At 43.1% G+C, this 24,545-nt stretch overlaps 1 protein-coding gene, 1 long non-coding RNA gene and 1 other non-coding gene across 4 annotated transcripts in view; 2 read left to right on the plus strand and 1 right to left on the minus strand.

The window, feature by feature from the left end:
* Positions 1-9,751, minus strand: part of SEMA5A (semaphorin 5A) — a 500,732-nt gene extending 490,981 nt beyond the window's left edge. Inside the window, exon 1 of one of the 2 annotated variants that reach the window (XM_016952939.4) lies at positions 9,228-9,751. The gene's annotated coding sequence lies outside the window, so the exon portion shown is untranslated. The remainder of the gene's footprint in view (positions 1-9,227) is intronic. The other variant, XM_054684172.2, reaches the window with a different exon arrangement.
* An 88-nt stretch (positions 9,752-9,839) lies between these two features.
* On the plus strand, positions 9,840-13,934 carry LOC750991 (uncharacterized). Its single transcript, XR_680031.1, has 3 exons — positions 9,840-10,170; positions 12,627-12,786; positions 12,938-13,934. It is a non-coding gene; the product is annotated as an uncharacterized LOC750991 (long non-coding RNA).
* On the plus strand, positions 12,473-12,542 carry LOC112209360 (small nucleolar RNA SNORD123). Its single transcript, XR_002944097.1, has one exon. It is a non-coding gene; the product is annotated as a small nucleolar RNA SNORD123 (small nucleolar RNA).
* Positions 13,935-24,545: the final 10,611 nt, after the last annotated feature.

The raw sequence follows: 24,545 nt of genomic DNA on the forward strand, positions 1-24,545 counted from the left end.
CCAGCATTTCGGGAGGCCAAGGTGGGTGGATCACTTCAGCTCAGGAGTTCGAGACCAGCCTGACCAACATGGTGAAACCCTGTCTCTACTAAAAATACAAAAATTAGCTGGGCATGATGGTGCATGCTTGTATTCCCAGCTACTTGGGAGGCTGAGGCAGGAGAATCACTTGAACCCGGGAGGCAGAGGTTACAGTGAGCCGAGATCGCACCACTGCACTCCAGCCTGGAGAACAGAACAAGACTCCGTCTCAAAAAAGAAAAAAAAAAAAAAGACAGGAAACTGCAGTCTAGGATTCCCCTTTCCAGTTTAGATCACCCAGACACCCTGTCCTGGGCAAAGGCTCAATAATATCTGGACAATGGACCCCTGCTCTGTAAAACACCATTTTTCTTTTCTATTTACAACCTGGAAATATTAAACTTAAATAAAATGTCTATCTTTAACTCCTAGGCTCAAGCTTCAGTGAAGTTTCTCTTCACTGACACACTGGCAAAGATATTCTGATTTTAAACTTCAGAACAGTGACAGGAGGACAGGAGGTGCCGCAGACACAAGGCATTGGACATGGGCACCCTGCCAGGCTGTGAAGTGAACATTCGAGGCCCTTCCCTAGCTTCTAACCTGTCAGAATAAGGTTAAAATCCCATACATCTTAGAGTGTCCAAAATCAATATTAGAGGCTAACATTTGGATGCTTTTCAAAAAAGAAAATGCTTAGAAAAAGTAGAAATCATTAAAAAAAAAATGGTCCAATACATTTTATCCACTTAGGACAATGCCTTCACATCATTCTGTACATAACACTATGAGCTGCTTTAATTATGATCAACTGAAGCTACCGGAACCAATACAAATCTATGATTAAAGGAGATTTTAAAATAAGGGAAAATTACCTTGCTTTCTTAATCCTTCTGTTTCAAAACTAAATACCTGCCCTGGTAACACAGACATTTTTCCAATCTTGTAACCAGCCAGTCTGTTTAACTGAATGGCTAATTAGTTATCCTTGAAATCTAGAGAACATTAGCTTGTTGAAAATGAAAGAAAACCAAACCACAAAAAGTACCTACCTAAACAATATTTTATTGACTAACTGAAACCATCAAAAGTGGTATGAAAGATAAAAATGTCACCCACCCCACTGCCATCTAATCAGCAGAAGGAAATATTAGTGTATCCTCATAAATAACTCCTTACCACTCATGAAGGGTGATAATTTAGGATTGGTAATAGAAAAACATGGTCGTTCTGTAAATGTTACTCTTAATTTGCTTGTAAGCTAGGCTTCATGTTTGGAAAGAGGCAAGTTCAAAGTGAGCTGTTCAGAAATGACCCTGGCAAAAGGTCAATAAAGCTATTGCACTAGGACTTAAAACGCTGTTGATCTCCATTTTTGTGAACAAGTAACTAGAAATACTGAAGAAATTAGGCACTATGAAAATGCTTGCCTGAAGCATCACAGGGCTGGATAAAAAAATACTCTATTACCAGTGGAGAAATGCATATGAGTGCTAAAGGCCAGCTAGCCTGGACCACATCCCCAAAGCCATGCTGAGTGTATCTGGACCATGGACCACGTGTGCCAAAGTAAACACTCCCATGGAAAGCCACTATGTGGAAACCAACTGGTGTGGGGAAAGCAAGGTGCCCACAAGAGAGCTGAGGAAGCCTGTGGCAGGAGGCAGAGAGGATTTTAATACACTAAACAGATGGAAGGTGCAGTAAACAAGGTGGGAGAGCTAAAGACACTCACTTCTACCCAGAGAAAACAGTGGAAGAGCAAGGAAATGAGAGGCAATTCGTATGTATCTCTACCCAAAACCTATATTCAGCATTACATTTTAACTGCAAAATGTGCCAAAGCAGAATGGAAAGAGCTAGAAGCAATTCTTTGATTCTTCTCTTTCTAAGAGCGGGGCGGGGGGAGGTGTGCGGGGTGGGAAACACTCCCCTTTAAATACTCAGGCTCTGGGCATTTAAAACTCTGCATTCTGCCACTGGGTCTGGCTGTTAGAAGTTACCTGCCACTGCAGCTGAAGCGAAGGCCTTGCTAAGAAAGTGTACAAGGACACAGAAGCAGGCATCATGAACTTCTCCCCCATCAAAGGACAGCAACCTCATTTGTTGAGCAGAATGATGCTAGGAGTTCCAGACTCCGCAGCTCTAATGAGACCACAAGATTCTGTGTTGTCAAAGATGATCCCCCTGAGCTATGCCCATAAAACAATAAAATTGGCAGAGAAGTATACTCTAAGCAATGACTGGGAATTGGGGTGTACCCAACATTCGGCGGCGAGGCTGGCTGATGAGTTTAACTGATTTAATCTGGTTATGTTGTCGCATCCGGAAACAACCTAAGTTTGCTTGTTTTCATAACAGAGATCACAGCTCAGATAGACTTCCCAGGAAGAAAGTGCTTCAGTATCAAAGAAATGTGCTCATCCTAGCACCCACTGGCCCTGGCGCTAAGCTTTGTACAAGTAATGTAAACACAGAAAACATTTCCCAGTAGACGCAGCAGGACTCGTATTTAGGCCACTGGCTGTTTAATTTACTCTAATTTTAGAGATGATGTCCAGAATTTTCTTTTTAAAAAAGTTTTATTGAGGTATATGTTACATGCCATAAAATGTACTCTTTGTAAGTGTACAATTTAATGATTTTTAGTACATGTACAGAGTTGTATGACAATCTCCACAATCCAGTTTCTTACCATTTCCATCACCCCCAAAAGGCCTAGGCTGCCCATCTGCAGTCATGTCCAGTTCCCACTGCTAGCCCGAGGCAACCACTCACCTGCCTGCCATCTTTATGGGTTTGCCTTTTCTGGGCATGTCTATAAATGGAAATACATGGTGTGTGGTCTTCAGTGACTGGCTTCCTTCACTTGGCGCAAGGTTTTGAGGTTCATACATATTGCAGCATATATCAAGAGTTCATTTGTTTTACTGCTGAATAGTAGCCCATTGTAGGGATAGGCCACATTTTGTTTACCTATTCTTCTGTTTCAACTTATTAAATCTATAAATCCAACTACATGACTAGGCTTATTAGTCTGATCTTGGAAATATAATAAAAAGCCTGCCATATTTTTAAAATATTCTAGGATGTCTAAAATCTCTGTAATGTGTAAATATATGTAATAAAGACACAATATGTTCCCTGGAATTTGTGTGCTTGGAGGAGAGGGTGCTGTTTTAAATGAGAACATCCCTGAATTTCAATTTTTCTGTGTTTTAATACAGATTAAGTATCCCTTACCCAAAATGCTTGGGACCAGAAGTATTTCAGATTTGGGATTTTCTCAGATTTTGGAATATTTGCATTATATATATTAGCATTTTTAGGGTCATGTCGGTGCTCAGAAAGTTTCAGATTTTGAAGCATTGTGGAATTGGGATTTTTTGATTAGGAATATTCAATCTGTACACAGAAATTATATTTATGCTAATCTCCAAGTCATGCAAGGTCGTCAATTCATTTAACAAGCACTGACTTACTGTGCAAATTGTTGTGTATTAGGAACTAGGAAATATGCAGTCCCTCTCCCAACCCTCCACCTGCCAGTTTACAAAGACATTTGTATTTTAAGACTGTGCTAATAAATCAGTTTGGAGGCATTTGGAACATTTTTCTCTAAATAAAGAATATAAGTAGTTTTAGAGTCCATGGTTAGCCCCCAAAAGTCTTGCTTAAGCCTTAGTCCTTTCTCTCAGTATACTCTATTGCAGTCTATACTATATACATAGTATCTAAGGGCATTTTTTGATTCGGTCACTCACCCAAGATGGCCTGAGAGCCTCCTGCATGCCAGGCACTGTTCTAGGCACCGTGGGCAACACAGCTACGAACAAAACAGTCTCGTTGGTCTCCTAAGCTGACATTCTGTATCAGTGAAAGATTTTAAGAAATAAAGGCAGTCTGTGGAGTTCTGCAAAATGATATGGAGAGAAGGCCAGGTGCGGTGGCTCACGCCTGTAATCCCAGCACTTTGGGAGGCCGAGGCGGGTGGATCACAAGGTCAGGAGATCGAGACCATCCAGGCTAACATGGTGAAACCCCGTCTCTACTAAAAATACAAAAAAATAAAAAAATTAGCTGGGCGTGTGGCGAACACCTGTAGTCCCAGCTGCTCAGGAGGATGAGGCATAAGAATTGCTTAAACCTAGGAGGCAGAGGTTGCAGTGAGCCAAGATCGCGCCACTGCACCCCAGCCAGGGTGACAGAGCAAGACTCTGTCTCAAAAATAAGAAAAAAAGAAAAGAAAATCAGTAGTTTTACAACAAACCTAAATCTCAGTCCTGTAAAAGGAGTCACGGAAGCCAGTTGTGATTCTAAAATCCATCTGTTTACAGGATGCCCAACCATAAATGTCCCTGGCCTCCGACGCATTCTCTTTCCACAGCAGGTTTGGGGGCGCTGGCAGGAGTCAGCTGCCTTGGTAGCTGGCTCAGAACAGCTTTGGGGGCCTTCTGCAAGATGTGTCACATCTCCAGTTTTGTTTTGTTTTGTTTTTACAGAAAGAAAAGCTCTTCGTGTGGAATTTTATTTGAAGTCACTTTGTGAGGAATGCTATCTCTGCTGTGATTCAGAAGAATAGAAGTTTCGATTTTATGATTTTGCAGACAGATCACAGGAAACTGCTTAGCAAATTTTTTCTTAGTTGCTTTCCTTGACTCTGTTTTTCTTTCCATGAGTACATCATACATCCTTGCCAAACATTGGGTGGATTTGAACTGATTGAAAGAGGCTCGATTTTCTGTGAACGATTTGTCCTTGTGTTATCCTGATTGTCACTCGCCTATAACTTATTTAATTTCACATCTCAACAAATACAGTATTATTTCACCCACAGAGTTGGCTTCTGATAGAATCACTCTACTGGTTATTTATCATACATATCTGTAATTGAATTACCTATTGCAGTAGTGTAATTTACTCTCAATTGTACATAAAAATGTAACATAAAATAACATTTTTCCAGTGTATACTTCCTCATTATTCTACATGAACCCTAGTTTAGCCAATTCTACAGAAATACAGTGACAAATAATGAGTGAAAGATGGGAAGATAAAAGATTAGTGGGCTCATGACCTTTCAATAATAAAAGAATTTCATCCTCTAAAAAAATTATTCTCTTTTAAAATAGTTTTTTTTTCCCCAAGTGTTAATCAGGAAACCAATTCTAGGAAACCACTAAGGAAAAAAAGAGTTTAAAGACAGAATGATTTTATTTTTTCCAAATGCAGCAATACTATGTCACTACATTTTAAAATGTAGGAAAGGGAAATAAAGTGTGCTTGTCTTTGCTCTTGTCAAACAACCATTAATCTTGGACCAAAAAAGAAGGAGAAGAAAGAAGATGACAACAGCAATTCCTTTGGGAAATTTTTCTGTTTTCTTGAGCCACTGTTGTGTCACTCCTACTTTAAATTTCATGCACAAGGTGAAATATGACTTGTCTTTGAAGTTGCCTGGCTTCAAAATACTCTGTGAAATGGACAGCCTGGTTTCCTTAGCTATACCACCTTTTAGATGGCAAAGACTGTCAATACTAGTATGTTGAAATAAATTACCTATTATCCAATACCTTCTCTGGGGTCAAGTTTTCATTTGTTTTGTTCTATTTTGCTTCAATTTTGAATCAAAGCAAGTTTTGAGCAGGTTCATTTATATTGAAAAGTTTATGTGTATTCTAGCTTACTTTAATTTTGCTTTTTCTTCTTTTCTCCCTATCAGAAATTGATTTTGTATACCTGGATATCCAATTCTTAAAAAATTCATCTGAAAAATATGCTATATATTTACCAAGCGTACCCATATCTGTTTCTCCAAAGTGCTTCCCAGCAGCCACATCTCACCTGCTGAATTTATCCCCAAGTTGCTCCCAATCTATACAGGAATTGGAAACAGGAGATTGCCCCCTATCATTTCTGCAGGGTAGCAGAGTGATAAAAACCTAATTTTCAACCAAACTTCTGCATCTCAATTTTAAAAGGTTGCTGAGAACATATGTGAAATTATCTATGTTGTCAACTGTACTCAAGACAACTGAAAGTACTTATAGACGCTCATTTTATGATTCAAGAAAACAGTTAACTTTCTTGATATAAATTTGCAAGTAGATGCAGGTGAGCAGAAATGTACAAGGCTTCACTTTAGACACTTTGTACTTAGTTGTAACTCAATTTGTTAGACACCATAATTTACATTTTAAACATTATTTAACACATAAAAACTTGTCACCTTGGTATAATTATACCCCAAGCAATTTGTCTGGGTAACTATAGCAACAATTGCAGAAACATTTTTAAATACAAAATTGGTATAATTTTAGAATCAAGAATTATGGAGGATTTATTGCAGGATGTACGGCTGCTGTACTCAAATAGTTGTACATATACTACCATAAAAATGGATTCCTCGACTGGGATATGTTATAAACTCATTTGTTCTATCTTGCACACCATCTGCTTTGTAGCTCAAACCTCTTCCTTGGGATGAGTTTTTGATATTAGTTAACTCTAGGGTTCATGATCACTTGTCTACATAATGCAATGCCTTTATACTTTTGGCCGGACATTTAGTAAAGGTTTTCTGCTCCTCCTCATCTTCCCGTATCAAAAGCAAAGACGCAATTTCAATGACTTTATGACCAAAAATAAGATCATTTGAAACTTTTAAAACTAATCACCAAGTTAAGTAAAACTGTGTCACGATTCAGATAGGCAGCTCTCTCTAACATCAGGAGCATCTGACACTGTCCCCAAAGAGCTGGCATCTGTTATTTTGGGCCACTAGCACACAGCACAGAGAAAGGCTTGTTGGTTGTAACATTTGTCCATCAGCAAGAGGCTAACGACTCTGGAACTAAATTTCTTACTGCAAATCCATGGACGGGGCTTCAGAAGGCCCATGACTCTAAAATTTATGCAGAAGTTTGTATAAATGTGCTTGTATTTATTTCGGTCTCGTGGTCAATAAGTTTTAACAGCCTCTGAGCTGTAAGTTTCTACGTTTCATTCTCCCAAGACACGTGATGAAATCATTTTAAAGGGAAACGGCAGTGAAGAACACAGGTTTATTTTTACCAAATTCTGAACGTCTCAAAAATTTCCTTTGGACAGAGACAAGCTTTACCACCCAGGAGGCCAAAGCTTTACTCGCAGCAGGGATCTCGCAGCTGTTTGACATTATAACAACCAAATAAGTTAGTGCAATTCACAAAAGACATAAAATGATTAGCATCATCCGTCTTCTCCCTGTTAATAAAAGTACATATTGGCTAAAAGCACATAGAAATAGATGTCAGTTGGTCAACCCCACACTTCAGTGAGTATACAGATGCTTAGTGTGACTGCATGGAGCAACGTGGATGAGCAAGCTTCTATCTCCAAAGTTTTTACAAGAAAGAAACTCAAGGGAAAAAACATCTGTGTTTCAAGTGAACCAAACAATTACACTTAGAGCTGTATTTTTCATGAAAAAAAAAACATAGAAAAAGAAATCTTTTGGAGGGGAAAAAAATCCATGTTTCTTTTGGTGTAAATACAGGCACAGACAAGAAAATTATTTCAGTTACACATAACTTAATGGTATTATCTGCTTGAACTGAAGTTGTGTAAAGTGGTCATGATAAACATTACACTCTCTAAAATAATGAAACTGGCATTAATTAGCAACAAATTCAGCAATCCTAATTAGGTATTGAAAAATCTTTCTTATTAAAGTCTGGTTTTGTGTTTCTGTCTCCTTATGAACAGACTACCTCTATAATTAATAACATATCTGCTGATTCCAAACTCAGCCATTATGACAGAGCTCTTCTCGGTAAGCTAGACGTAAAACTTGTCTTTCTTCAAAACAAACCAGAACAATCATTTGTGACTCCTGATGTGTTAACTAAAGTACCCCTAAAAAAGCAGAACGGTATTAAACAAAGCTCACGTTATCTTCCCTCAATTTCGATTTCTTTCTGAGTAAATGCAACAGTCACAAGGAAGGCAGATGCCCAGACAAGGAAGACTTTACAGCGATCTTTTTCTCTGGAAGAGACCTTTCCAGTTAGAGCACTTATGTCTGGCCACCACCTTTCCTGTCCCCTCTCCTAGCAAGGCTGACAGCTCTCTATAGCCACCAGATCAGCTCCCCCAACCCCCGGCCCCCAAAATGAAATTATTGCAAGATCTGCCTGGTTCTGCTGTTTGTTGCCTGGGACTCCCGCCCACTCGCCCAGGACCCAGCAACTGCCTGTGGCGCCTCGTCCTCCGAGCGCTCGCTCGCAGCGCCCCCTGCCGGGAATCCCGAGGACGCCGCAGGCGCAGGAAAGTTAAATCCCAACTCCGGCCGCGGCATCCAGGTACAAAGCAAGCAAAGGGCGAGGAGGTGAACGCGCTTCCCGCCAAAGCCCGGGGAACAGGGATGTGACCGCTCCAAGCCAGGCACCGGCCGCCGCGGGGAGCGAGCCGGGGGAATCACTCCTCCACGACGGTTCCCACGCACATCTTGGGAGAAACCATTCCCTCTGGAGCCCGATCTGCCCGAAACCCTGGGGTCTGAAACCCTGAGCCACGGTGTGCAAAATCCGTGGAGCAGCGGAGGGATGCCTGGTGAAAGGGGCTCGCCTAGCTGCAGCGCACCTGGCTGGTGGTTCCCCAGGCCTCTGCATCCCCGCCTTAGTGTCTTTCATTAACCAAGGCGCTTGGCGGAGTTGAGCCCAAGTCCCATTGCCTCCCGGTTCCCCTGTAAGGAAAGCAGGAAAACCTGCCCAAGCCGGTGGGGCTGCGAGGTGGCCGCTCCCGAACCGCCAAGTCCCGACCTCCGTGTCCCCTGCCCCCGGCTCGCGGCAGTGCGAGCCTGGAGGCGCGCGGGGGGCGGGCACAGACCAGTGTGCGCACCTTTCCGGGTGTTGGGCAGGGGTCCCGTCTCGCCCACCGCGACACTCCGGCTCCTTACCTCTCCATGCTCAGACCTCGGCACAGGCGGGTACACAAACTTCCAGCCCGTGCACTAGCTCAACTGTGGGCGCCCCCGGACTGACGGTCGTCCTAATCCTGTACGCGCAACCCCCGCCCAGGTGCCTGCTGATGGATCCCACCCGAGATCGGCACCACCCACCAGCCGACCGCTGCAGTCCCCGGGTCCCGGCCAGCGGCGCGGCGCGGCGGGGCGCGGTCAGGGGCTCCTGCCAAGGCCACGCAGGAATCGGGCGGGGGTCGCTCACCAGGTGCGAGGAGCGCTGGTGCCAGTCATCCAGCGCCTGGGGGCCAGAGCGGCTCCGAGGATCCTCTTCAGCACCTGGCTAGGGAAGTGGAGGCAGCAGCTGCAGCCGCCCCCTGCCACTTCCCCAGAGCCGCCCCCTACTCTCTGAGTTCCAGAATGGGGGCACCGGCTTGGGGGCCACGAGCACGGTCCCCGAGCGCGCGGCCAACCGGTGGGTGGGCAGGTTCGCGCCCAGCAGAGACGACCCTCGAGGTGGCAAAGTTGGGTGTCCAAGCCAGCTCCGCGGGGCAGTCCTGGGTGGGAGAAGGGAGCGTCCCGGGATGAGCGACACTGGCCGGGCCGCCCCTGCAAAGGGAAGGTGGAGGGCCGGGGCTGCAGCGGGCCAAGGGCCGCGGCTGGCCTGGGGCTGCGAAGCCCACCCGCGGCGGGAAAGCAGCGCTCGGGAGCGGGCGCAGGGAGAGCAGCCGCCACCGGCGCCGCCTTCCCGGCAAGTAGATCGGCGCGGGGCGAGCGGGCGCGGAGAGCGCGGGGCGGAGAGCGCTGGGCGGGGAGCGGGGGGACAGCCTGGGCCCACCCCCGCCCCGCCCCTGCCCCGCCCCCGCCGCCGCGCCGCCTCCTCCTCCTCCTCCTCCCTGCCGGGGTGAAACTCGAGCGCCCCACCCGCGCCTGACCTCCCCGAGCCCCTCCCCGGGCCCCGCCCCTTCCCGGTACAGGACCCCCACCTTCGCTCCTGGGAGCCCCGCTGTACCCCAGGAGTTCCATTCCAGCCTCCCCAGTGCGAGTGCGGCCGAGCGCTGACTTTTGGGGGCTCCGTCCCCCGTCTCACTGGGTCCCTCTGCGGCTCCCCCGCCCGCTGTCCCGGCTCAGACGTGGCTGCACCCCGGAGGGGGGCGCCGGCCGAGACCTGAGACGTGGCGCTCCCTCTCTGCCGGCCTCGGCTTCAGGTACGTGCGGTTCCCTCGGCTAAATCTGGCCCGGGGGATGGGGGGGCAGGGGCCGTCTGGTCCTCCGGAACTCGAACTTTGTGATTTTGTTCTTTCTGTGTGACACCCTCATCCGTTCTGAGGGAGAAACTCCTTAAAGAAGACGAGAGAGTCAGTCGTTGCGGGTTCTTGGAGGAGCACTTTGGGGGTGAGACTCCCGGCTAGTTCGGGTCGATTTCAGCGGGATTAAGTCAAGGAAATGAACAAATCTGACGAATCAGGGAGGCCAGAGAAGGCGTCCCCAGGTAGCCACGCTGAGCGTTAAGAGAGAAGTCCCGTATGGTCAAAGTCATTCGTCCTATTCTGTGCCAATTATTCCTTGTTGCACTTTTGCAGGATCTTTGGGCCTTACTAAGTACTCAGGTGAAAAGTTGATAATTGGGAAGCAAGTAAAGTACCTTTGAAGACGTGTATAATTGGGCACTTTGTTGCAGTTCTTCGGTTTCTGAAGGAGGCGGGGGGGGGGGAGAGGGAGGGGGTCAGCCTCGCGAAAAGAGCAAATGGTAAAGTTATAGGAGTATAAGGCATAAAACTTGGGTTCGGAGTCCAGACTGGCCTTGAGTGGCCCTTTCCCACTGGATGGGGGTGCGGGCCAGTATCTCTGGGCCCTTTTTACTCCGTCTGCGCCTCAGAGGGAGGCTTGAATGTCCCCTGCATGAGGAAATGCGTGAATTGCCCCCTCCTGACCGCAGTGAGGTAGGGACCCCCCGCAAGGACCCACGTTCACACCAGCGCCCTTCCAGCCAGTGGTGGGGTATGGATGGGCCTCGCTGGTCCTGGGCATGGTCCGGTGCGTCCATAAGGGTTCCATTGAGCTCATCCATACAACAAAGAAGCTATTGCAGGCTGCAGGGTGTCACAGCTCGCACAGTAGCCATGCAGACCTAAGAGGACAATGGAAATACAAATTGCTATCGATGTGTCTTTATTTTCTAGAACTTTTTTTTAAAATAAAAGAATTCAGTGAAAGCAATTCCGAAGGTTTCTATGAAAGCCCAGCCCATCCCCAAATGCCCAGTCTCTGGCACGGGTGATCTGGCTGTCTTGGGTACTCAGGCCTTACTGGGATTTCCTTTAAGACCTCTGGGAGGAAGTGTCAGTAGCTGGGCAGGCCTTCTTGGCAAGCATTCCTCCCTGGGTTGTGGCGGGGGCTCCCGGCCTGCTGTGTGGCAGCTGCAGGCTCCTGGGGACCTGAAGGAAAAGCTTAACCGTTCTCCCTTCCCTTGCTTGGCACTTAGGGCACTAGTTCCATTCCAGACATTCCGATTATCTTGCCTACGTGGCACAGAGGCCTAGGAGCCTCCCTGGGAGGAAGAGGCAGGCCAAGGTCTTGCCTGGCTTCTTCTAGGGGCAAAGATGTAGGGAGGAAGCTGCCTTATGCTTGGATCTGCAGCCTTTGCCTGGACCTGTGGAGCCTACGTGGCCAGGGTGAGGGAGACAGAAATTAGAACCCAATGTACTCAGCTAATCCTCTTCTTGCCTCTGAACATTGCCGTTAATACTTGAAAAGAAAAAAAAAAAGCAAAAAAACTCTTGGCATATAGAGCTAAGCAGTGGGAAGAAGATAGCTTTCTAAACCATGACCCAATAGGTCTGATAACATAACATTTCACTGGATAAATTACATAATTGTGTATGTATGTAGGGGGGGAGTTGAATTCAGTTTTGCTGTTTACAGGCTGCACCAATGCATTGTTAAAAGATGTATATTTTAGTGATAATTAATTACAAAATAATTGCTAATAAGCAGGTAAATAAACCAAATTATAATTTAGAGTGCATCCTTTGTTTAAAGTGAAATGGATCTAAATTGAGGATATAATTTTGAGTTTTAATCTGGGGAAAGTTCTTTAACTTTTCTGAGCTACAGTCTCTTCACCTGGAGCTTAGACACACCAGCCTGGCAGGGGCATGTCAGCTGTCTGCTTGAAAGGAGAAAGACAGTAATCTGTGTGAAATACTCACCGAGCACCCAACATATAAGCAGGCTCTTCATAAATAAAGTCATTTTGAAGTATCCACAAGTATTTCTTTTTTCTAAACAAAATTTCTTTGTTTTTTGTTTGTTTTGCTTTGCAAAGGTCTTGCTTACTAGAAAGCTATCTGCATTAAGCTGCTTCTCATCACATTATAAAACTAAGGATGATCATTTTTAAACAAAAATATTTAGTTCTCTTTTCAAAATAAAATATAGCTTTCCCTAAACTGTTTTAGGTGAGCCATGCACACAATGTGAAAGAATGAAGAAACCAACAAAACACTTGGTGAAAATGATGAATTCTGGGGCGCTGATTCATGTGACTTGAAAAACGCCATCCATTTCCTGATTCACCTCAATTCTGTTCGGAACTATGAAAGATCATTTATGTTTCTGCACTAATTGACCAATTTTGTCTTGTCTTTACTTCCCTCCCTAGTGCTTGAATTTCAGCCACATCCCTAAGCTGCCATCTCAGACCAGAGGAACAGGGAGGGGGGCTTTCTGGAAAGAACATCACCTGGAAGAAATCAGGACATGACTGTGGGCCATGAGTGACCTTCAAAGGAAAGCCGGGTATCTGTGGTCTTTAAGATGTGGTAAGATTGTATTAAAATTATAGAAAAAACCTCAATCCAGAAATCATGGCCTCTTGACATTTACATCTTAACTGCATTTTCCTACCAATGAGATGCATTACAATCATCCTCCATAAGTGTTCTCTTTTTACCCCTGTTTCCATTCTTTTAGATCCATGACATTTAAAAACTGAAGAAATGGAAAGATCATCTGATCAGGCCCATCAGTCTTTTTCCTAATGCTAAACATTGGTACAAAGACGTGAAGTTTGATGTCTCACTAAGATTGCCTAGGGCTGCTTTATTGCTCACCTACTTCAAAGTATTGGGAAAACATGATTATGGGTACAGGTGATGCTGTGTTGCCCCCAAACAGGTTTCTTTTGTCAGGTTCTTTTGATGGATTAGGAATCTACAAGAGGGGAGATTTTAGGGAAATAGCCCCTCCACTTGGATTTCACCAAAACGTCTTTAGGGTTCTCTTACCCCAAGAAACACGCATTCCTCTTTAGTGTGGCAGCCCACTCTATTGGCAAAGTTAAGCAGACCAGTTTTACTAAAAAAGAGCCACCCAGAAACTTAGACAGAAAATACTTGAGGCACAGATGAGAATGAGCACAAATGTGCATAGCAAGTGCAGTTTCCTGGCCCTTAAACTGAAGGGCCAGGTCAGTCTGCTCCTCCAGGCACAGCCTGGGACCCCATCATGTGCCCCACTCTGCGGTCTGAGCTTCCACTCAAGTCCACCAGGGCCTGCCTCACATATATATACAAGACCCAATGTCAGAGTCTGCCTCTGCCCATGTCTGGTCAGAGGGTTGCACTTTGCCACTGCTACACGTTCCCAGAGGTTGGCACAGCATGACCTGGACCTCACCTAACCCAGGCAAACTCTGCTCATCTTTGAGCTCTCTGGAACCCATTTCTCAAGGGAGAACCACATTCCCCCACCTCACAGCCAAGCTCAAGGAAGCAGCCTGGCTAAAGCAATGACTCAAGGATACCAGAAGCAGAGCACACATTTAACAAGATGTGCTGACTCGCAGGAGCAGCTGACTCTTCTTAAGAAGAGTTTACTGATTCTTCTTTCAGTACGGGCCTTTTAATAAGATATTGTGTTTTACTTCAGCTATGGGTGCAGACAATTAAAGGATTCTAGAAATCTGAAAGTGTTTTGTCTTGTCCTCTTGGTTAAATTTCTGGATATATTGTCTAGCAACTCAATTTGCTTAAACAAAATTGTTGTGTCAAAAAAGCCCAAGTCATCTTTTATAAGTGTGGTCTGGGGAGAAGAAAAAAATGCCAAGTTTAAAAGATTTTTGGAATATCTGAAGAAAATACAGATAGCTTGTAATGGAGATAAAGCCTCTGGATGGTTTCCAGGGTGTTATTTTCTGACATTGAGTCTTGTATATATCTTGAATGTCTATAAGCAAAGAATGGCTATACTGTTTTTAAAAAGATATGTTTTATACTTATTAATCAATGTCCTCTCTATTCCTCTGCCTTTGAAAATAGAACTTTGGGGGAAAATAAGTACCTTTGGAAATATGTTTTCAAAAATAATATTCATCCTGCTTAGATTTAGAAGCACAGATTACTCTGCCTTAGTTTATTTCATTATTTACCAGAGAGATTAACTCAAAATAACCTTGAGTTAATGAAAAGATGATTAAGTGAAATTAAACCCAAAAGTAAAATGTCTCCTGAGCAAATCCATAGAAAGAAGAGCCATCAAGCGTCCAGTGGGCCCTCCATCAAGTGTTGTTTCAGGCCCTCCTTTCCATTCCATTCTCATTACCATAATTCACAGTGTCAGTGTCTCTCACCCAAACTACCAACAGCTCCTCTTACCGTCTCCCTGACTCCAGTTCCAGTGATCATTCCCCAATCAGCAGCATCACACCCACCCCTCACACATACATCATCATCATCATCATTACCGTTAATAACACAGACCTGATTTTATTTGAATTGGAAACTACTTGGCTTTAAAAAAAAAACTCCCTTGCAGCTAGGTGAGGCCATAGAACTCAGCCATAACCAATAAGATGTAAGTGGAGTAGGATTCTAAGATAGGCTTTGTAAAAGGGGGCAGACAACTAAATGGGCATGGTCTTTCCTGTCCTTCTCTCCTACTTCTGGATTCCCACCTGGAAGTTGACTGTGATGGTGGAAATACCAGGCACTGGTCGGGTGCGATGGCTCATGCCTGTAATCCCAGCACTTTGGGAGGTCAAGGTGAGTAGATCACCTGAGGTCAGGGGTTTGAGACCAGCCTGACCAACATGGCGAAACCCTGTCTCTACTAAAAATACAAAAATTAGCCTGGCATGGTGACACGCACCTGTAGTCCCAGCTACTCGGGAGGCTGAGGCAGGAGAATCTCTTGAACTGGGGAGGAGGAGGTTGCAATGAGCCAAGATCATGCACCTGCACTCCAGCCTGGGTGACAGAGTGAGACTCTGTCCCAAAAAAAAAAACAAACAAAAAACGAAATGCCAGGCACCAGTTTAGACTCTTGAGGATATAAGTTATGAGCCAAGGATGATGGTGTAAAAAGTAGCCTAAATCCCTGGTGACTCCATGGAGCCCCTGCCTCAGCCCTGAATTACCTAACCCCAGACTTCATGACATGAGAAAGAAAGAACTTTCTGTTTTGCTTTAGCCATCATTGTTTCTGTTCTGTTTTTAGCAGGAGAATGTGATTCCTTACCAATGGAGGGGATTCAGTTCCTCCAGGTCTGGCAACCCTGCAGCTTGGGTCCAGCTTCATCCCTCAACATTGCGGCCTATGCAGCCAGTGCACCCTCTCCCTTTCTCCCACCCAGCTTTCCCATCTGCAACCAAGCTTGTTGCACACCATGTGCCAGACGCATGGCTGCACATTCAAAATAGAATGAAAAGACACACAGGCGATCCCTGCCCTTTCAGAAGTTACAGTTTACCGAGTTACAGCTTACTGAGTTATGGAACCTACAAGTATGTAATTCTAAACCCTGATAAATGCTATGAAGGACAAATATATGGGTGTCTGGTTTAGTATGGGGAATGGGAGAGGCATCACTGAAAAAGTAGCATTTGAGATGAGATTTGAAGGATGAGTAGAGACCAGCAAGAAAGTGGGAAAGATAAAGGATAAGAGTAAGACTGCAGAAAAGGGTGGAAATGGAGATTAACTCTGGAATTTAATTCAAACACACTTGTTAACATATCAAGGATTGTAATAGTAATTGCAAATGAATAGCAATAAATACTGTTATAGTCCATTTCAGGCTGCTATAACAAAAAGCCTTAAACTCAGTAATATATTAACAATAGAAATTTATTTATAACAGTTCTGGAGGCTGGAAAGTTCAAGATCAAGGCACCAGCAGGTTCAATGTCTGGTGAAGGCACAGTCTCTGCTTCCAAGATGGTGCCTTGTTTCTGCATCCTCTAGAGAAGAGGAACACTGTGTCCACACATGGCTGAAGAGCTGGACGGAGAAAAGGGCCCAGCTAATTCCCTCCAGCCCTTTTATAAGCCACTAATCCCACTTATGAGGTCAGAGCCCTTACAGCCTAATCACCTCCAAAAGGCCCCACCTCATAATACTGTTGGATTCAGGATTAACTTTCAATGTGAATTTTGGGGAGAATACAGTCAAACCATAGCATTCTTCCCCTGACCCCTCCAAATTCGTGTCCTCATATACAAAATTCATCCCAAAATCGATAACTTATTGCCCAAATTCTTAACATGTTCCAGCATTAACTTTAAAGTCTAAGTCTAAGGTCTCATTTAAATGTGATCTATATCAGATACAGCTGAGACTGAAGGTACAAGTCATCCTAAGGCACACTCCTCCAGCTCTGAGCCTATGAAATCAAACAAGCGACGTGCTTCCAAAATACGATAGTGGTGCAGGCATAGGATATACATTCCCATTCTGCAAGGGAGAAATGGGCAAGAAGAAAGGGTCACAGGCCCCATGGAATTCCAAAACCCAACAAGGCAAACTGTTAAATCTTGAGGCTTGAGAATGGTCTTGAGTCCATGTTCATCCTTCCGTACACACTGGGGCAAGTGTTGGACATCCAAGGGTCCCACCCGCCCTACCCCCATGGCTTTGCTGGGCACAGCCCATGCTGTAGTTCTCACAAGTTGGAGTCCAGTGCCTGTGGCTCTCCTAGGCTGGCATTGCACGCTGGTGGCTCTACCAGTTTGGGATCTCAGAGGCAACCCTGACCCCACAGCTCTGCTGGTCATTGTCCTAGTAGGGACCATCTGCACCTATCTCACCTTTGTGGCAGTTCTCTGTCTGGGCTCTGGGCTCTCCAAGACATCTTTTGAAATCTACGTGGAGATAGCCATGCCTCCACAGCTCATACACTCTATATACATGCAGAGTTGGCACTTCAAGAATGTCATCAAGGCTTACTGTACCTTTCAGAAGGGTGGCCCAGGCCACATCTGAGTCCACTTGAGCCCCAGCTGGGGCAGCTAAAAAGCACTGTGTTAGAATGCGGGGAGCAAAGATCTGAGGAGGCCCTAGGCAGTGAAACCTGCAGTGCCATGGGTGCCCTGGGCCCCTCCCTTGAAACATTTCTGACTTGAAGGCCCTGGTACTCTGGGATCATGATGGGAGCGGCAGCCTCAAAGATTGAAATGCCTTTGGAGTCATTCTTCTATTGTCTGGATAAATAGAATCTGGCTTCCTTATAGCCACACTAATCTCATATCAAAAGTTACGTTTGCTTAGCCACGCCCTTGGTATTCTCTTCTGAACATGCCCTTTGAATCTTTACAACCTGGCGAGGCTGAAAATTTTCCAGATCTTTAAGTTCTGCTTCCCTTTTTATTGTAAATTCCATCTTTAATTCATTTCTCTTCTCTTGCATTTTATGATAAGCAGTCAAGAAAAGCCACATAGTACCTTGAACAATTTGCTTAGATATTTCTTCACCAAATATCCTAGTATATCACTCTTAAATTCCATCCTCCACAGAGCACTAGAATGCAGACACAATACAGCCAAGTTCTTTGCCACTTTATGACAAAGATAGCCTTTCCTCCAGTTTCCAGAACATTTTCATCTGAGACCTCATCAAAATGACCTTTATCATCCATATTTCTAACAACATTTTGATTACGATCTTTTATGTAATCTCCAAGAAGACTGAGGCTCTGTCTATAACTCTTTGTGAGCCTTTACCTTTTACAGTCCATTTATGGCAATCTAGGCTTTCTCTAGCCTACTTTGCCAAACTCTTTCCACCTCTACCCATTACCCAGTTCCAAAGCTGCTCCCACATTTTCAGGTATTCACTACAGTAGCACCCCACTACTCATTACCAATTTCTGTTTTAGTTCATTCCAGGTTGCTATAACAAAAACCTTAAGCTGGTTACTTTATAAACAATAGAAATATATTTCTCATGGTTCTGAAGACTGAGAAGTCCAAGATCAAATCACCAGTAGGTTCAGTATCTGGTCACTGCTTCCAAGGCAAAATTAATCCTTATTTTATTATCAGCATTCCAGTGAATAGAAAAATCATAGGCCAAATACTAACAAATTCAAGGATGTTTTATCATTAGAAAATATGCTAATATAAATCACCTCATCAACAAATTTTTAAAAATGATTATTTCAATAGCTGTAGAATATGTTTTGATAAAATTAAACATGTGTTTGTCATTCAAAAAAAAAAAACCTCTTAGCTAACTAGTAATAGAAGGCAATTTACCTAAATTGACCAAAAAAAATCACCAAAAACTTGTTATTTAGTGGTGAAAAGTCGTAGGCATTCAATTGAAAGAGAAGATCAAGACAACCTGTACTTTCAATCACTGTTGTTGAAGAGAAATATCTGTAAGGACAAATCAAACCTCCTTATGGATATTTCCCTTCAACATCTAAACAGTGATTGAAAAGGGAAAAATTAACTTTTAGTTTCAGATGATATAATTGTATCTAATAAAAACACTTAAGAAAGTCTGCATATCAACAATTAGAATAAAGAGAAATTTCTATTAAGTTCTGAAAGACTTTTGTGAAAAAATTATAAGGCTAAATTTAAAGATCCTAAAGAAGACCAAAATAAATGTATGCTATTCCACATTGATGTATTGGAAGATTCAGTATGCGATACCTTGAAAATAAAATATTCATTCAGAAATATCCATGATACCCAAATTTATCCTTCAATACAATGTACGTCTAATCAAAATCTCAACTGGCTTTTTATGAAACCTAAGATCCTAAAGTTTATAAGCAAAGCAAACACAAATTTCCATGAGTGATTAAGGAATGTCCGTAGATTATGAACAAGGTTGATGAGTATCATGTCAATATTGTTCATAGGGCTATAGAAATTAAGACATTGAGATATTGACCCAGGGACAGACATAGAGAATAATAAATGAAGCCTATAAACAGACCCACATAGACTCCCTCTTGAGTGACATGTGACAAAAGGTGTATGGTGGCTCACTGGGGAAAGAAGGTACTCAATAGATGGGCCTAAGACAATTGACTACTTATATGTAAAAACAGTGAATTTGTACCTCCCCCTTAAGCTTTATAAGAACAACTTTGAATTAGTTTACAGCAAAAGTGAGAAACAAAACATTACTTAGGAAAACATACAAGACACTATCTGTATGACCACTGGATGGGGAAGCAGTTCTTAAAACAAGATATAAAGACTAGCCATAAAGAAAAAAAAATCAATATGGCAAACAACATTAAAGTTTAGAACTTCCATATGATGATATACAACTTAAAAACAAGCCATAGCCTAGGGGAATTTTCAGTGCATACAAATGACAAAAGATGGTAGGCAAAATATATTTTCAAAGTCCTACCAATCCATTTGAAAAGGACAAGGAAAAACTGTACAAATGAAACAAGAAGCTCAATGGCCAATAAGTGTAAGAACGTAACACAAGTTCCCTAATAATCATGGAAAGTCAGTTAAAACCAGGAAGCATCATTTCATACCAGATTAGCAATAATGAAAAAATCTGACAATACCAGCTGTTATCAAATGCTGGCAAGGGGACCTTTAGAGGTGTAAATTGGTACAATCACTTGGGAAGGCATTTTGGCCACTCTTGCAATGTCTAAAATGTACATTCCCTGCAGTGCAGTAGACAAGGTTGCAGAAGGGACATGTAGTATACCGCCAGTTTATATAAAGTACGTAAACCAAAAAATCAGATCTATATTTTATGGATACATCACAGTAGTAAAATAGCACAGAAATGATAAATAATAATTTCAGTAATATGTCAAGGGAGGGAAAAGGGGGATTGTGCAAAGATCATCAAAGGCCACCAACTTTATCTTTGATTCTGTTTTCCACTAAAATGAAAAAAAAAAATACGCAGCAAATAATGAAAGATGTTAAGATCAGACAGATATGCTTTGATGGTTCATTAGATTATTATCCTTTTCTGTATGCTCAGAAGATTTCATAATTCAATACAGAGGGTTCATAGGAAGTAAGAAAGTGCAGACAGGAGGTGGAAACTCATTAGAGCAGTTTTGTCCTGAAGAGAAACAAAGAAACTGGTAGCAGCTGGACCTGTGCACAGAGGGTTATATTCCACAGTGGGTCATTGGAAGCATGTTTATATGTTGGTTGAGATAACTCCATGGATACTGAGAAAGTGTCTACATAATAGAGAAATAAGAGAACTCCAGGAACTAAGACTTTGGAAAGATAAGAGTTCATAGGTGTTCGTTTGGAGACAGTAGAGCCCCCCTTGAATGGTCATTGGAGTAGGAACCAGGGAGACCAGGTAGAGGCAGAAATGGAATCTTCAGTGGTGCAAATTGTTCCAGGGCAGCATGTTTTAGTAATGAAGTATGAGGCTAGATTTGGGTGGGGAGTAGGGAAAAGACATGAACGTTAGAAAAGATTAGAGAAACTATAAAATCAACATCTTGGAAATCAGGCAAACAAACTTACTGGGAGTGTGTACTGGAATCTCCATGCTGTGTTGGACGACCAGTCAAGGCTCATGGTCATCACCCTAAAGTGAACCCCATCAGCATGTTTGTGAGATTTTCTCTAGGAACATTCAGTAGCTCAGGCACAGGTGTGGATAACATGGATGATTGATTCCAACCAGGAGGTGGTTTCCCCAGACAAACAGGAGAGAGGAACAGAAAAGTTGAGGATGTCTGTAGGGAGGTGACTTTAAGGATGGTCACACAACGTAAGCTAACAAGGAGGACACAGGGACAAAAAGGATCATGGTTTCAACAGATTGGAGGATTAGATGAGGTCCAGAATCCGAAAGTTTACTTGTGGTCCAAGATGTGTTCGTGATAATAGGGGCTGCAGTGGAATTACTGTTGTTCGACGAGAGGACAGATCACCAGCATCTTAGAGGGGTGATCAGTGTAGATGTTTAAGTCAGCAGAAAGAAACTTCAGTGAACGAAGCAATGTGACACAGGATGTTCAACAGACAATAGCCACAAGCAAAATCATTTCATAGATGTTGAAAATGTGGTTCAGAGAATGAACCTCTACAAAGCAAATCCCAAACTAATAACCGAAGGAACCCGTGAGTATTTGACCCCAAACTCCATTCTCTTTCCAGTACCAAACTGCTTATACAAGTTTCAACACAGTAAACTTTAACAATTAAAAAGGAATTTTATCTTAATCTCCAATAACTCCCCTCAAAGGAGCTGGGGATGACCCTTAACCAGTATGACTAATCAGAAATATCTGGGGAATATTTTCAACATACACAAGCCAAGGCTGATGCTATACGTAGTGAATCAGAGTCTCCCAGGGGTGGGGTCCAGGCCTGTGATTTCAAAAACATTCCCCAGGTGCATCTGACGCACAGCCTGTTCAAGAACCAGTGGACTTCAGATTATTTTCAGTACCAAACCTCACCTGTTTTTAAAGCACAGATCATTCCAATAGTCCTGAGAAAGAACTGGACCAAGAGAACAGACTTTAGGGCCCAGTTGTATTTATCTGGCCATCTCTAATGTCTGGAATTATTGTTTTCTGTGCCCTATATAGAAACTCATTCCATCCTGGACTGTATTGAGAAGCATGTTTTTCTATTCAGTATCTTATGTAATCACAAAAGAGTCTTAGTGTTTGCTTACTGTGCTCAAAGATTCACTTGTATCAATTTATTGATAAAATACCCACTTTTATCAATTTGTTTTTATAAAGTGTTTTGCTTGTCAGTAATGTCGTCTGCAAAATTCTCATTGCCAGATGTATTACTTTAGGGACTACGTAAATTATGGGGGGTTTCTCGCTCTCTCACTCACACACCTTTTCTCTTCTGCTAGGATCAGCTTTCACAGCTGTGTGCATGGGGGAAGGGCCCTTTCTGGAATATGAACTGAGGAAGGACGCCCCATTGACCTTTGTTTCCTCTCTCCTACCCCAACCTCCCAGCTCAATCAGCACAGACATGATTATGTAATCATGCCAATATAAGAGCCACAATTATGTTTACTTCACCCTTCCCCTACCTCTAGGAGATAATATCATTTCAACTCACCCAGGGAAATATATCAGAATTTTGGCCAACTGCAGAAATAGCCTATATAAATACACTGCTCCCAGAAAATTCTGCCACACCTTCCAGCCTCCACCAAGTCAAACACTGGGTGAGCTGGACTGCCTTCTATTTCATCCCCTGGAGCCTTGTGGGGTGGGGTGTGTGGACATAATGTCAGATTCATCCCTATGTGGTGACAGTATCAATGAAGTTATAAATATCTAAGGCTTGTGGCATTCCCTAGCGAAGTGTCTCACAATATACCTTTCGTATATCGATAACTAACAGGTTTTGAGTATTTCCTGCTTGCCAGGCTCTGGTCTAAGAGGTTTAAAATGTTAACGTATCGACCCCTTGAATTAACTGTCTGTGCTGGGGAATGCTATTACCCCCACTTTATGGATAAGAACATTGAGGCACAGAGAGGTTGAATAAATTCCCTCATGATGAAACAGCTAGGAGGCATAATTGGGAGTCAGACAGTGGCATTGCTGGCTTCAGAGACTGGCTCTTCCCCAACACCTCCATGGTGCACCAGGGCCAGGGTTGACAAACTTTCTCCATAAAGGGCCAGAGAGCAAATATGTTAGGCTTTGTGAGCCATACAGTCTCTGTTGCAGCTCTAGACAATATGTAAATGAATTGTGTTCCAATAACAATTTATTTACAAAAACAGACCAGATTTGGCCTCCAGGTCATAGTTTGCTGATCCCTGCTCTAGCCCAGTGGTTCTCAAATTTGAGCATGCTTTAAAATCATCAGAAGGACTTTCTAAAATCAGATTGGTGCCCAACAACATCCTGAGTTTCTGATTCGGTGGGCTTTGGATGGGGCCCACACTTTGCATCTTTTTTTTTTTATTTTTTTTATTTTTTTTAATTTTAATTTTTATTTTTTATTATACTTTAAGTTTTAGGGTACATGTGCACATTGTGCAGGTTAGTTACATATGTATACATGTGCCATGCTGGTGCGCTGCACCCACTAACTCGTCATCTAGCATTAGGTATATCTCCCAATGCTATCCCTCCCCCCCGCCCCCACCACAGTCCCCAGAGTGTGATATTCCCCTTCCTGTGTCCATGTGATCTCATTGTTCATCTTTAGCCGTTCCCAAGTGATGCTAATGCTGTGGATCTAGGAACTACTCTTTGAGAACCACTGCCTAAAGGAACATTAACAAACACAGCCTGCAGGTTATCTTCTGAAAGCAAATCAACGTTAATGTAAAATCTTACCATTCCTCTAAGTCATGATGACTTAGAGACTCCTTTGTCTCACAGTCTCTGGACAAAGACCATGTTTTATCTTCTTGGTATTCACAGTGTCTGAGATGGTGGCTTCTGTGTCCTAGGTACTCAAAAATGGTTGCTCGTGGAATGAAACTCAAATGAATGACTGTAATGCTATGTTAGGTCGTTCCCATTAATTTTAAAATGTGATGAAAATACTCAGGATTGGAGTAAATTGCTCTACCTCAGAGAATGACATTACCTAATATAGGCAACTTGTTTGTATGGTATAGTAAGTCATTTTTCCCAGTTCACGCATTTAAAGAGAATATACACCTTAAGATAGTCCTGAGTTTTTCCCAAGTCACATTAAATGTAGCCTGCCCCAAGTTATGATCCTACATAAGAAGCAGCTCTTGCTTGTCAAGATACTGTTCCTTAGAGATGAGGTACAAAAGAAGTCGTAGGTTATGGGATTTTACAGAAGGCATTACGAGTCCCGGCAAAACCAGTTCTTAAAAAAAGATTGGGATCAGGCTGACTGGACACACCTAGATATAACTTGAGCAGAGGATACCTGCCAGGACTGATTTCCCCCTTGAGTAAACAGCCAGATGCAAGGCAATGCGCAGGCCATTTAAAATCTCAGTGCTGTGACTGAACCAGAGCCTCGTGGTTCACTTTATTTAGAAAAACAGGTGGGAAATTAAAAATCCTCCAAACTATTTTGAATTGGAAAAAGAAAACCTCATTTGGTTTCAAAGCATGTTTTTTTTTATTTTTTATTTTTCCTAACTCTGAGAAAACGTGAACACTGCAGCGAGTAAAAAGACTGCTCACTGCCTTCCATATACACAAATCAGGGCTTTCCTGCGTCCAAATGTTAATTTGAACTGACAAAACACTCTCGGCACTTTAATTTTATTTCATAACGAAAAGGCAAACTTAACTTCTAAGCATTTTTATTCCAAGTTTAATGGCTTACATCCCCGGGGTCAGCAAGCAGATGGAGTTGG

This window comes from Pan troglodytes, chromosome 4 (assembly GCF_028858775.2).
Source record: "Pan troglodytes isolate AG18354 chromosome 4, NHGRI_mPanTro3-v2.0_pri, whole genome shotgun sequence".
Lineage (NCBI taxonomy): Eukaryota > Metazoa > Chordata > Mammalia > Primates > Hominidae > Pan > Pan troglodytes.